The 12,442-nt window shown below is 35.3% G+C and overlaps 1 long non-coding RNA gene across 1 annotated transcript in view; it reads left to right on the top strand.

The window, feature by feature from the left end:
* LOC109837902 overlaps positions 314-12,442 on the top strand; it is a 13,215-nt gene continuing 1,086 nt past the window's right edge. Inside the window, exon 1 of the long non-coding RNA XR_002246485.1 lies at positions 314-677. This is a non-coding gene — a long non-coding RNA (uncharacterized LOC109837902). The remainder of the gene's footprint in view (positions 678-12,442) is intronic.

Raw genomic sequence — 12,442 nt, 5'->3', positions numbered from 1 at the left:
AGGTGTAGCAAGAATAGTGTGAACAATGATTTTATCGTGAATCATACTGTAGTAAGAGCAGTGTTCACTGTAGTATAAAATAGTAATTTTGAGGTTTTGTTTTTAAGTTATATAATAATAATATAAAAATAAAATAAAATAATAATAATAACAACAGTGGTAGATATATGTTGAGCAGGCTTAATGGGCTTATCAGCATCAAGTGAGGCCCACTCAGTTGAAATCGCATGCACCGTTGACCCCATAGAAAGGGCCCAGCCCACGCAGAGCCGTCTCCGCACGTCTAGATCTTTCTTTCCTCCAACTCATTATCCACCTCCGCAGGCACATCACACCGTGACCTAGAAAATTCTTCTTCCCTGCCTCTCCGTTGAAGTCGAGAAGGACTAGCCAGAGAGCGAGAGCCTCAACCAGCTCAAACCCAAAAGCAGCGGGGCCGGGTGAGGAGATCGACGAAGAGAGAAAGGGAGAGTTTTTTTTATAAAAATAATAAATAAATAAATAAAAATGGGGAAGATTCCGGTGAAGGTGAAGGCGGTTGTGTACGGACTCTCGCCCTTCCAGCAGAAGATCATGACCGGGCTCTGGAAGGACGTCCCGGGCAAGATCCATCACAAGGTCTCCGAGAACTGGACCAGCGTCGTCCTCCTCCTCGCCCCTCTCGTCGGAACCTACACGTAAGCAGATCAAGAAACCATGGCCCTTAGATTTTTTTTAGCTGTCCGATTTGATTCTTCCGTTAGGTTTCAGCTCTTCCTGTAAACAGACGAAACGGGAATTTAACGGCGGAACGTAGAAAAGGGAATTAGGACGGGGTTTTCTTAAGCCGCCAAGTCTAAAATTATTATTACTCGGTTAAATGTCACGTGCGCGATGCACGTGACGGAATTAGACCTCACAGCGACACATTTAAACTGTAACATGTTGTGCTTTTTTTTATTTCTCCGTAGTAAGTTGAATTATGTTTGTTGTTATAGTTTTGTATCTTTATTTCCTCCTTCCTCCATACCATTTAAATCGTCATTTATTTGAATGAAAAAAAAAGATTATCTCGAGTCAATTTTCTATAATTCTTCTACTACCGACCTCAGCCATAGCATTGTCATTTAATTATTGTATTTCAAGATTTAACTTTAGTAGGAGCTCTTCAAGGAGCATTGTCATTTTCTTAACATTTTCATTTTCTACTTAATGTTTGAAAAGCATAAAACTGTCAAAAGTGTTTGTATGAAAGAAATAATTCGAAAATAGAGATAAATTTCTAACTATTGTTTTAATCCTCGTTTATTTTGAACATAATATTTGTTGCTATTTTTCATGTTGAACTAGGATATACACTATTGTTTAATACCTATGTGATTAATTAATTGTGTGGCTCACCAATGTCCTTAGTTTTAGTGGTCAAATTTTTTAGCAAGCTTAGATTGATTTTTAATGGGTTCAAAAGAGGTGTTCTACATCAAAAAGTATAGGGACCTCTTAAAGTAAATCTTCATAGATTAAAAAAATTTAAACCCAATTTCCAACGGATGTTAAACAAGAACTTATTTTGTAACTAAAATATGGTACATAGACTAAGTTGAGGAAAAGAAAGTGGGGGACCGGTTTGACTATGAAGCCTAGTATAGCGGCCAAATTGTTCTTTTATTCTATTAAATATCTACGGGACTAATATAAAAAATCCGTAAATTTATCTTATTGTTTATTATTTAATGGACTCTTATGATTTGTTTTGAATGAAAAGTAAGAGATGGATGCAGTTGACAGGATATGAAGGTAAGTTTATTTGTAATGGAACATAGTAGTTGTAGACAGTGTTATTGAGGCGCGCCCTGGGCGCGCCCCGGACGCGGGGCGCTTCAGCCTGGGCGAAATGCGCCCCGCACGCGAGGCGGGGCGCTGCACGCAGCGAGGCGCGCGCTTCGCGTGCGCCTCGCATGCGCCTCGCTCGCGCCTCGCGTGCGCCTCGCGTGCGCCTCGCAACCTGTGTTATGTAACATACTTTTTCTTCTATTTTTTTTAAATAATTTACATAATTACATATTTATATCATGTAATATACTCTTTCTTACTAGTTGCTAATCTATTTTCATCTTTTCATGTTTAACCTATAAAAAAAACAATAATTAGTAATTTAGTATACTTGTTTGCTAATTGTAACTTCCTTCACTAATTAGCATGCTAATAGCAAATTATGAACATGTAAATATGTAATTATTACATTCATTCTTCATCTTTTCAAGCTAAGTAGCAAATATCAATTAAGAATACTAACTAGAAAATTATAAACAGTCATGTTTGTTAATTATATTTCTTAGTCTTTTTATGTGACAATTTATAAACATATGCTCATAATTGTATCACTTAATTTGATGATTTAAATACATGTTTCTTGTATCTTTTTTGTTACTTTAAAAATTCAGTTAGCATAATTTGATGATTTAAGTTGATATTCTCATAATTTTGGATGTAGGTAACTAATATGTTGCTTATATGTTTCTGTCTTATGATATTGGTAAATATTAATTTGAGTTATGCGTTTCAGTTAGTGAGGCGCGCACCTTGTTGTGCGCCTTGCGCATGGTGCGCGTAAGGGACCTTTGCGCCCGCATTGCGCCTTGCGCCTCGATAACACTGGTTGTAGAAAGTTAGGAAGTTCTTTCTTTTTCACAACAAATGGGAAAAGGGAGAGTAGAAAATATTCAGATTTCACAGATTAGATAAATTTGAGCTTCTCTAAAAAATAATTAGATGTTGATGCACTGAGGTTTTAGAAAACTTGCTTCAAGGAAAACCTAGGCTAACAATTGTGGATGTTGATGGGTTGGAATAGAATATGATTTGGCAATGACATATTATGTTGTAGTACGATATTGTAGGAGTAGTTGGAGAAGTTCTAGAAATAAGCTCTTCTCGAATTATGTAGTATGTGGATGTGAAGTCGCATTATGATGGAGGAGTTAGACTGGTTCCATTTGTTTTGATCAGTTTTACGGTGCATACGATAAGTGCATCACAAAGTACTAGTGTGAACACCGTGCAAAGCACAACATATCTTTTTTCCCCCACTACAGTAATCCCGGTTTTAAATGCTAATTTTTTTTGAATTGCTACAGTTTCCTGCTCTGCTATAGTGTTTTTAAAATGCATTTTCCCCCAGTGTTTTCAAATGCGCGCGCCTCATTGCGCCTCATGCGCCTTACGATGCGGGGCGGTGGCGATGCGCCCCACATCTGATGCAGCAGCGCCTTTTGCGCCTCGCGTACATCCGTACTTTGTGTAGGATGCATGCAGTGCATTTCCTCATATAGTTTTTTTTGTTAACATTTCAATCGAGTCTTTATACTTGATATTCCATATCCCAAAAAACAAAATAAATCCATTGTGCTTTTTTAATAACCTTCAATTGAGGACCATTACTAATCCTTAGTTTGGATATAAAGTCTTGATTTAACATTTGATTTGAAAATTTATGAAATTTGCTACTATGTTGGGTGTTAGCATTAGAAATTAAGGCAATATATTGTGATTTTGTAGCAAGATATTATTTATCATGATATTTTTTATGTAAATTCTAAAAATATGTTCTTTCGTACTTGATTACATATATTAAAATATTATGTGTGGTGTGCGCCTCGCATCACTCGGGCGCGCGCATCGCGTTACGCCTTGCGCATGTGCGCGTAAAGATGCTTTGCGCCTCGCATTGCGCCTCGCGCATTGAAAACACTGTTTTCCCCAAAAAAATTGCTACAGTGCCCCATCACCCCGATTGCATAGTGATAACGGTACAGTAAATGGTACTGTAGCATTACTGTAGCATGAATAGTGAGTCTTGGGTTCTCCCGTTTGTATGGAGGAATAGATATATTTGTGAATAGAAAAATGTTGTAACACCTATGATAAATAAATAGGTGTGCATGTTTGTGCATCTTTGGATGATGTCTTCATGGAGTTTAGCGAATGAAAATCTGCTCCTTTATTACTTCCATTTAAACTTGCGAAGAATCTATGCATAAAAAATGTTGTTAACACCTTATGCATTAATTTAAAAAGAAAAATCTACCATTAAAAAAGAAATGACTTCTTTGTTTGTAAATTGTCATAGGAAAGTGAATTTGCATGACACCACAACGAATTGCATAAAAGCATGAGAATTGAAAAAAACTTAACCTCACGGAATTTCTATTTCATCAAACAACTTTGGATGTTCCTGGACATTGATAATCAAATTTAACTATAGTCACATAAAGAAAAATGTATGCATGTTCTTGGTGAACATAAAGTGATGACTCATTTCTAGATAAGGGTTGTAATCGTTGTTGGGAATTTACGCCGAAACCCCTAAGACAGCAAAAACGCAGAATAGAAAAAATACACCAAAATTTAACGAGGTTCGGCAACTGCCTACGTCCTCGGGAGTCACACAACTAATTTCTTATTAATCCCAACAAGGAATTACAATTCAAGAGCGAATCTCAAACTTGAGATTCCTCAATAAATACAGTCTTTCACTGTAGCTACAGTGAAGATTCCCTTCTTCATTAATACCCCTTTAATTTCTTTCACCCCGCTTTAATTCCCTTCTTAAAGTCTCCCCTCAAATCCTTCAATTGAGAGCTGGAGAGAAAAAAAAGGGAACGGAACAGAGAGAGAAAGAGAGATCCGCCGCCAAAGGGGGGTTTTCTTGAGATCGCGAGAGAGGAAGCACTGAGGCTAGGGCATAGGGTTTCTCTTTTATAGGGAAACCCTAGGATAGCTGGCGACAGGTTGTCGTTGCCTGTCAACGATCTCGCCTGCGAGGAGCTCGAGCTCGCCTGTCTCTTGTCGAACTTATGATGTGTTTAACCTATCGCTATCACATTTTCCCTGGAGGTGAGAGAAGACATTATGTTCTGCGCATTGAAGCCTCATAATTACTAATGTAGCATTGCATCTCACCTAAGGGTGCCAAAACATGTTTGTATTGACGGATATATCCGTGTCCGTTAGGATACAAATATGGTTAGTAAAACCTATAACTTATAGGATATGATACGGATATGGTTATGTAGTGAAATATCTAGATGTGTATCCGAAATATTTGAATATATGCCGATTATACATGTCTAACTATTTTAATCCTTAGATTAATGGATTCAAGACTTATTTTGATTATCGAAAGATATAATCTTAAATTTTCAGATATAACAAACATATAATTAATGAACTCTATTGTATAATATGAGCTATATTTTTAAGATATTATTTGGTTTTCTCATATCTGTTCTGTATTTGCATGCATATACGCATATATACGTATGTATATTTGTATCTGTATTCGGTTTTAGAAGATATGAATGTGATTTTTCCATACCAAGACGTATTTGTATCTGAATCTGTATCTGTGATTGTTAAGCAGATATGGATATTATAAGTATCATATCCGAGCCGTATCTAATCCATTAATACCCTAATCCCTCCTATAAATGTTCAACCCATCCATCATTAAGATTCTAAATTTAAATTGGAGAGACTTTTAGACCGAAATGTCACTTGCTGGAGTGATGAAAGCCTAGAGCATTTGCGGATTTAGATGAGAGGGGGAGCAGACAACATTGGGACACCCTGAAAAATCTTTGAGATTCGATATGGAGGTGGAGATGGAAGATGTTAGGTTTGTTTCTGGGACTGGAAACATTTATGATTTTGGAGTTTCTTGAGGGTTGGAATGGTTTTGTTTTGGGAGTTTCTCATAGATTAGGAATGTGAAGGAAATGGTTGGTTTTACTTTTGTGATTTTTCGAATTTGATTTTTGGTTATTTCGGAATTTCCCGTTGTTTTGGAGATCTATAAAATTGGATTTTCTGGTTATTTTGAAAATTTCCAAAATTTCCCCAAACATTAGCTTTAAATTATTGTAATCTCTAGACGTATATTGTAATTTCTTAAAGTGTGACACTGTTAGGGGTGTAACATCGAAAAATTGGACTAGGGGGCAAGTTTTCTTTGAAGTTTAAATAGCAACAATAGATATATACCCCAAGTTCCCCGGTGTAAAATAACATCACATGTAAAGCCCTGCTATAAACCCTTTACATAGATTAGATGCAACTTATAAGAGAAACAGTTAGATGTCATTTGAATATAAGCATGAAATGGATATGATGCAGATTGCTCAATTTTGCGACTATTTTGTATTCATAGATGAATATTAGTAACATAGAGTTTTTTTATCCAGATTGCTCATTTGAATACGTACATGAAATGCCTATGATCCAGATTGCTCGTTCTATTTATAGATGAATATTCTTTATATAAATTTTTTTTACCCAGATTGTTCATTTAACCAATATCGTATTCAAAAGTAGAGATTTTTTCTTAACTATTGTTTTAATCGTCATTTATTTTGAACATAATATTTGTTGCTATTTTTCATGTTAAACTAGGATATACACTATTGTTTAATACTTATGTGATTAATTAATTGTGTGGCTCACCTATGTCCTTAGTTTTAGTGGTCAATTTTTTTATCAAGCTTAGATTGATTTTTAATGGGTTCAAAAGAGGTGTTCTACATCAAAAAGTATAGGAACTTCTTAAAGTAAATGTTCATAAATTAAAAAATTAACACCCAATTTCCAACGGATGTTAAATAAGAACTTATTTTGTAACTAAAGTATGGTACATAGACTAAGTTGAGAAAAAGAAAGTGGGGACCAGTTTGATTATGAAGCCTAGTATAGCGGCCAAATTGTTCTTTTTTCCTATTAAATATCTACAGGATTAATATAAAAAATTTGTAAATTTATCTTATTGTTTATTATTTATTGGACTCTTTTGATTTGTTTTGAATGAAAAGTAAGAGATGGATGCAGTTGACAGGATATGAATGTAAGTATATTTGTAGTGGAACATAGTAGTTATAGGAAGTTAGGTAGTTCTTTCTTTTTCACAGCAAAGGGAGAAGGGGAAGTAGAAAGGATTCAGATTTCACGGATTAGATAAATTTGAGCTTCTCTAAGAAATAATTAGATTTTGATGCACTGAGGTTTTAGAAAATCGCTTCAAGGAAAATCTAAGCTAGCAATTGTGGATGTTGATGGGTTGGAATAGAATATGATTTGGCAATGACATATTATGTTGTAGTACAATATTGTAGTAGTAGTTGGAGAAGTTCTAGGAATAAGCTCTTCTCGAATTATGTAGTATGTGGATGTGAAGTAGCATTATAATGGAGGAGTCGGACTCGCTCATTTTGTTTTGACTAGTTTTGCAGTGCACATGATTCGTGCATCACGAAGTATATATTTGCGAATAAAAAATATTGTAACACTTATGATAATATAAATAGGGGTACATGCTTGTGCTTATTTGGATGATGTCTTCATGGACCTTAGCGAAATGAAAAATCTGCTCCTTTATTTCTTCCATTTAAACTTGCGAAGAATCTGTGCATAAGCAATGTTATTAACACCTTATACATTAATTTAAAAAGGCAAATCTACCATTAAAAAAGGAATGACTTCTTTGTTTGTAGGTACTCATAAAAAAACGAATTTGCATGACACCACCGGGAATTGCATGAAAGTGTGAGAATTGAAAGAAGAAAAAACTTCACCTCACGGAATTTCTATTTCATCAAAGAACTTTGGACCAATGTTGAAAATAGCGATAACGCATAGCGTAACGCTTACCTCCGGTTAGGTTACAATAGCGATAACGCATAGCGTAACGTAGGTTAAATAATTTATTATTATTTAAATAATTTATAGATATATAACATTCAAAATACTCAGATTTAAAAATTATATTTACAAATACCCATAATTTAAGGGTTTATGTGCAAATCAGCCAATAAACAAAAGAAAAAACCCACATCATCCGTCAACTCCTCCGTTATAAAAATCTTCTTTCCCACGCCGTCAACTCCCCCGATCTTATCCTCTTCCCTCATCATCTCCTTTATAAAAAAACCCACCCCATCCTCACCTCTTCCCTCATCGTCTCCTTTCCCCCCTTCCTCTCTGTCTCTACAAACCAACCCTCTCTCTCTCATCAGTCGTCGTCACCATGTGTAGCGGCCGAAGAAAACGAGGACGAGGACGATGAGGATCTGAGACGAAGACGAGGACGAGGGCCTGAGACGAAGACGAGGACGACAAGGACCTGAGACGACGACGACGACGAGGGTCTGAAAGCCTGAGACGAAGACGACGACGATGACGACGAGGGCCTGAAAGCCTGAGACGAAGATGACGACGAGGGCCTGTGACGAAGATGACGGCGAGGACCTGAAACGAAGACGGAGATGAGGTTAGAATCTGGGATGCATCTCTTTAATTTTTAGGGTTTTGTTGAATTTGAAGTCAATCACAGCCTTGATTTTTTTTTAAATAAATCCTAGCCATTAATCAAATAACGCAGGCTAACAACGCTACGCAAAAACGCCACAAAACGTACGCTATGCCAGAAATAGCGTACGTTATTTGTGATCTGCGCTATTTCACAACGTTACCTCGCGTTTATCCACCGCCACGTTACGTTAAACGCTATTTTACGTCTCTTAACGCGTTTTTTTCAACATTGCTTTGGACATTCCTGCATATTGATAAACAAAGTTAACTATAGTCACATAAAGAAAAATGTATGCCTGTTCTTACATTGTGTTTGGGAGTTCACTAGGGGAAGGAAAGGAAAGGTAAAATAGGGAAAAGTAAGATAAGGAAGGGGAGGGCAAACATAACATCTTGTTTGGAAGTCCAGTGAAGGGAAATGAAGGGGAACTTAGTTCATGATTTGTTTGGAAGTTCTAACTAAGAGAAGATAAGGGGGAAAAATAGTTTCATAATCAGATCTGAGCCATTGATCCATAGTGATAGAGAGTCAAATATTAGATATTTTAAGTTCTACTTTTCTTACACTCCTTTATGCCCAATTTGGAGGGGAATAAAACCATGACTTTTAATGAAAATTTTACTTCCTCTGCCCTCTGTTACCTTCCTTAAAAAACTCCGTTGTTTTTTTTTCCTTCCCTTACCTTTGGCTACCCCTCATCCAAACACACTCTTAATGAGCATAAAGTCACGACTTATTTCAAGATGAGGGTTGTAATCAAGATGGTCTTGAAAGATATTGTTTTTCATAAAAATGAGTTTGGTATGTACTGCCCTTTACATAAAAGCTTTGGAGATATATTGTAATGGATAATAATAATAATAATATTTATATCAATAATAAGATTCAGACACTTGAAAGAACCTTTCACAAATATAATCATTTATTCGTTTATGTAAAAGGATTACTGACTGTTAATGTCATGGAAGAATTGACTAACCTTTCTAACAAGGTTTTAAATATCGGATATCAGGGAAATATCGGATGACCAAAATTCATATCGGATTGCAGATATCGGGGAAATATCGGGGATATATGGTAAATATCGGAATGCCATAATGAATGTTTGCATACATAGTATAATGCATTAAAATGTAATCTCAACATATGTAATGAAATTTAAGCATACAAAATATGAATAATATATGTTTAGGATCACTAATCAACCTTCTAAAACAAACAAAAGTGCAAAACAACGTTGCAACATTCGATCACTAATCAACCTTCTAAAACAAACAAAAGTGCAAAACAACGTTGCAACATTCGATCTGCTTTTTTGAGGGCAAAATGTCATTTGATATAATGGGGAAATCTTGATATCTCGCCCAAATATTCCAAACACGGCATATTATTTTGCAACAAGCTATATAAAAAGATATATTAGTCCACATATCGGCTAATATATCGGTCATATTGGGGATTTATCACTCAAAATAGCCAAAAAGCGGTAAAGGATATTTAAAGACCATATCGGTTGCGGCAAGCCCTGTAAAAGGATATATTGGAGGATATATCGGGCCATGTCGGGGATATTTAAAACAATGCTTTCTAACCTAAAGAGAATTTCATATAATCTCCATATTTTTAGCTTGCAATCAGATAAGTGATAAAAGTGCAGGAACTTATGAAGTGGGTTAACTTATCACTGTTACATTTTTCCGGGAGGCGAGAGAAGACAACATGTTCTGCTCATTGAAGCCTCATAGTTACTAATGTAGCCGTTGCATCTCATCTAGGGGTACCAAAACATGTTCATATTCGCACATATATCTGTATCCATTAGGATACACATATGGTTAGGAAACCTATAACCGATAGGATATAGTACAGATGTGGTTATGTAGTGAAATATTCAGATGCATATTCAAAATATTCGAATATATGTCGATCATACAGTTATAATTGTTTTAATCCTTAGATTAATGGATTTGAGAGATATAATCATAAATTTTCAGATATAAACAAACATATAATTAACGTGCTCTCTTGTATCTTATTAACTATATATTTTTTGCTCTCTTGTATCTTATTAACTATATTTTTAAGATATTATTTTCTCATATCCATTTTGTATTTGCATGCATATTCGCATATATACGCATGCATATATGTATCTGCATTCGGTTGTAGCAGATATTAATATGTTCTTTCTTTATCGAGACATTCTATCTGTATACCTAATTGGTAAGCAAATATGAATATTGTAAGTATCATATGTGAGCTGAATTCGATCTGCTAATAGCCTAATCCTACCTGTAAAAGTTCAACACAATAGTCATTAAGATTCAAAATTAAATTGAAGAGACTTTTCAACCGAAATCTAGCTTACCAAAGTGATGAAAGCCTAGAGCGTTCGCGGATTTAGATGAGAGGGGGAGCACGTAGCATTGGGACAACCTGAAATCTTTGAGATTCGATATGGAGGTGGAGATGGAAGATGTTAGTTTTGTTTCTGGGATTGGGAATGGTTTAGGATTTCGGAGTTTCTTTGAGAGTTGAAATGGTTTTGCTTTGGGAGTTTCTCAGAGATTAGGCATGCAGAGGAAATGGTTGGTTTAACTTTTGTGATATTCAGAATTTGATTTTGGGTATTTTGGAATTTCCTGTTATTTTGGAGATCTATAAAATTGGATTTTCTGGTTATTTTGAAAATTTGCAAACTTTCCCTAACATTAGCGTTAAATTATTGTAATCTCTAGACGTGTATTGGAATTCCTTGAAGTGTGACACTCTTAGGGGTATAACAACGAAAAATTGGACCAAAAGGCAAGTTTTCTTTGAAGTTTAAGTAGCAGCAATAGATATATACCCTAAGATGTCGATCATTGAGATACAGCACATCTTCATCCCAAAAGGCAAGTTTAAGTATTTTGGTGATTGTGTAGATGCTAGCTTAGTTATCTAGTTCTATTGCTGAGTTGTTACTTTGGTGATTGTCTTGATGCTTGCTTAATTATTCCAGTTTTATCCCAATCATTGAGATACAGCACATCTTCATCTTTCAGTCTCTTATAAGTTATAACTGGACATATGTCCTCTTAGATGTCGATCTTAAGATCTTGCTTGTCCTGCCTATAAAATCTGGATCTATTTCTAAGCTAGTAAAATGGAAATCTATGGGGTGTACAGACTGGCACACATTGAGAAGTTTTATGTGCTAAATCTTAAATGTGTCCATAATTCTAGAGAACAGTTGCAAATCAAATGTAAAATGGTGCTGAGCAAGATACATACTGGAATACTGAAATAGTCATCCGGGACCTGGTCCTTTAGTTCTACCTCAATTCCACCCAAAGAACCAGTAACAATGCAGGTTCCTGATGTATTTTTGGATAGGGATATAATTAGGGGTGCAAACATATGAACACCAGATCATGTATGGGATCACTGGGAAGTAGCATTTTGTATCTCATTAATAATCACAAATGAATATGAATATGGGTATGTGTATGAGTATGGATATGCTTTGGTAAGGGAAGCTTATATCTTTGTTCATCATCACTTGAAACACATATAGATGTCATTTGAATATAAGCATGAAAAGGATATGGTGCAGATTGCTCAATTTTGCAACTATTTTGTATTCATAGGTGAAAATTAGTAACGCAGAGTTTTGATCCAGATTGCTTATTTGAACATAAGCATGAAATGCATGTGATCCAGATTGCTCGTTCTTGCAACTTTTATATTCATAGATGAATATGTTTTATATAAATTTTTGATCCAGATTGCTCATTTATGTAATATCATATTTTAGTATGGTTCCTGAACATTCTTCTTTCTAGTGGTTAATTTCATGAATTTTCTCTTCTTTAGCTTATTGTTTTCTGTTGTTCACAAAAGATTCAATTCAACGGGCTTGCAGGATTTTTGTTTTTGTTGATTGAGAAAAGTCTCTTGATAGAATAGTGTTTCCACAACCTCTTCGAGAAGCTTGGAACTGGAAAAAATAAAAATAAAAAGAGCCTATTTGTATTATTATCAAAACAGGAGTAATATGCTTAGCGGCTGATAAGCCTCTCATCCCTGTCCAACGCAAAAAAAAAAAAAAAAAAAAAAAAGCAC

The sequence above is a fragment of the Asparagus officinalis genome, chromosome 4 (genome assembly GCF_001876935.1).
Source record: "Asparagus officinalis chromosome 4, Aspof.V1, whole genome shotgun sequence".
NCBI lineage: Eukaryota > Viridiplantae > Streptophyta > Magnoliopsida > Asparagales > Asparagaceae > Asparagus > Asparagus officinalis.
The sequence above is the reverse complement of the archived record's forward strand: the minus strand, read 5'-3'. Positions and strand labels throughout refer to the sequence as shown.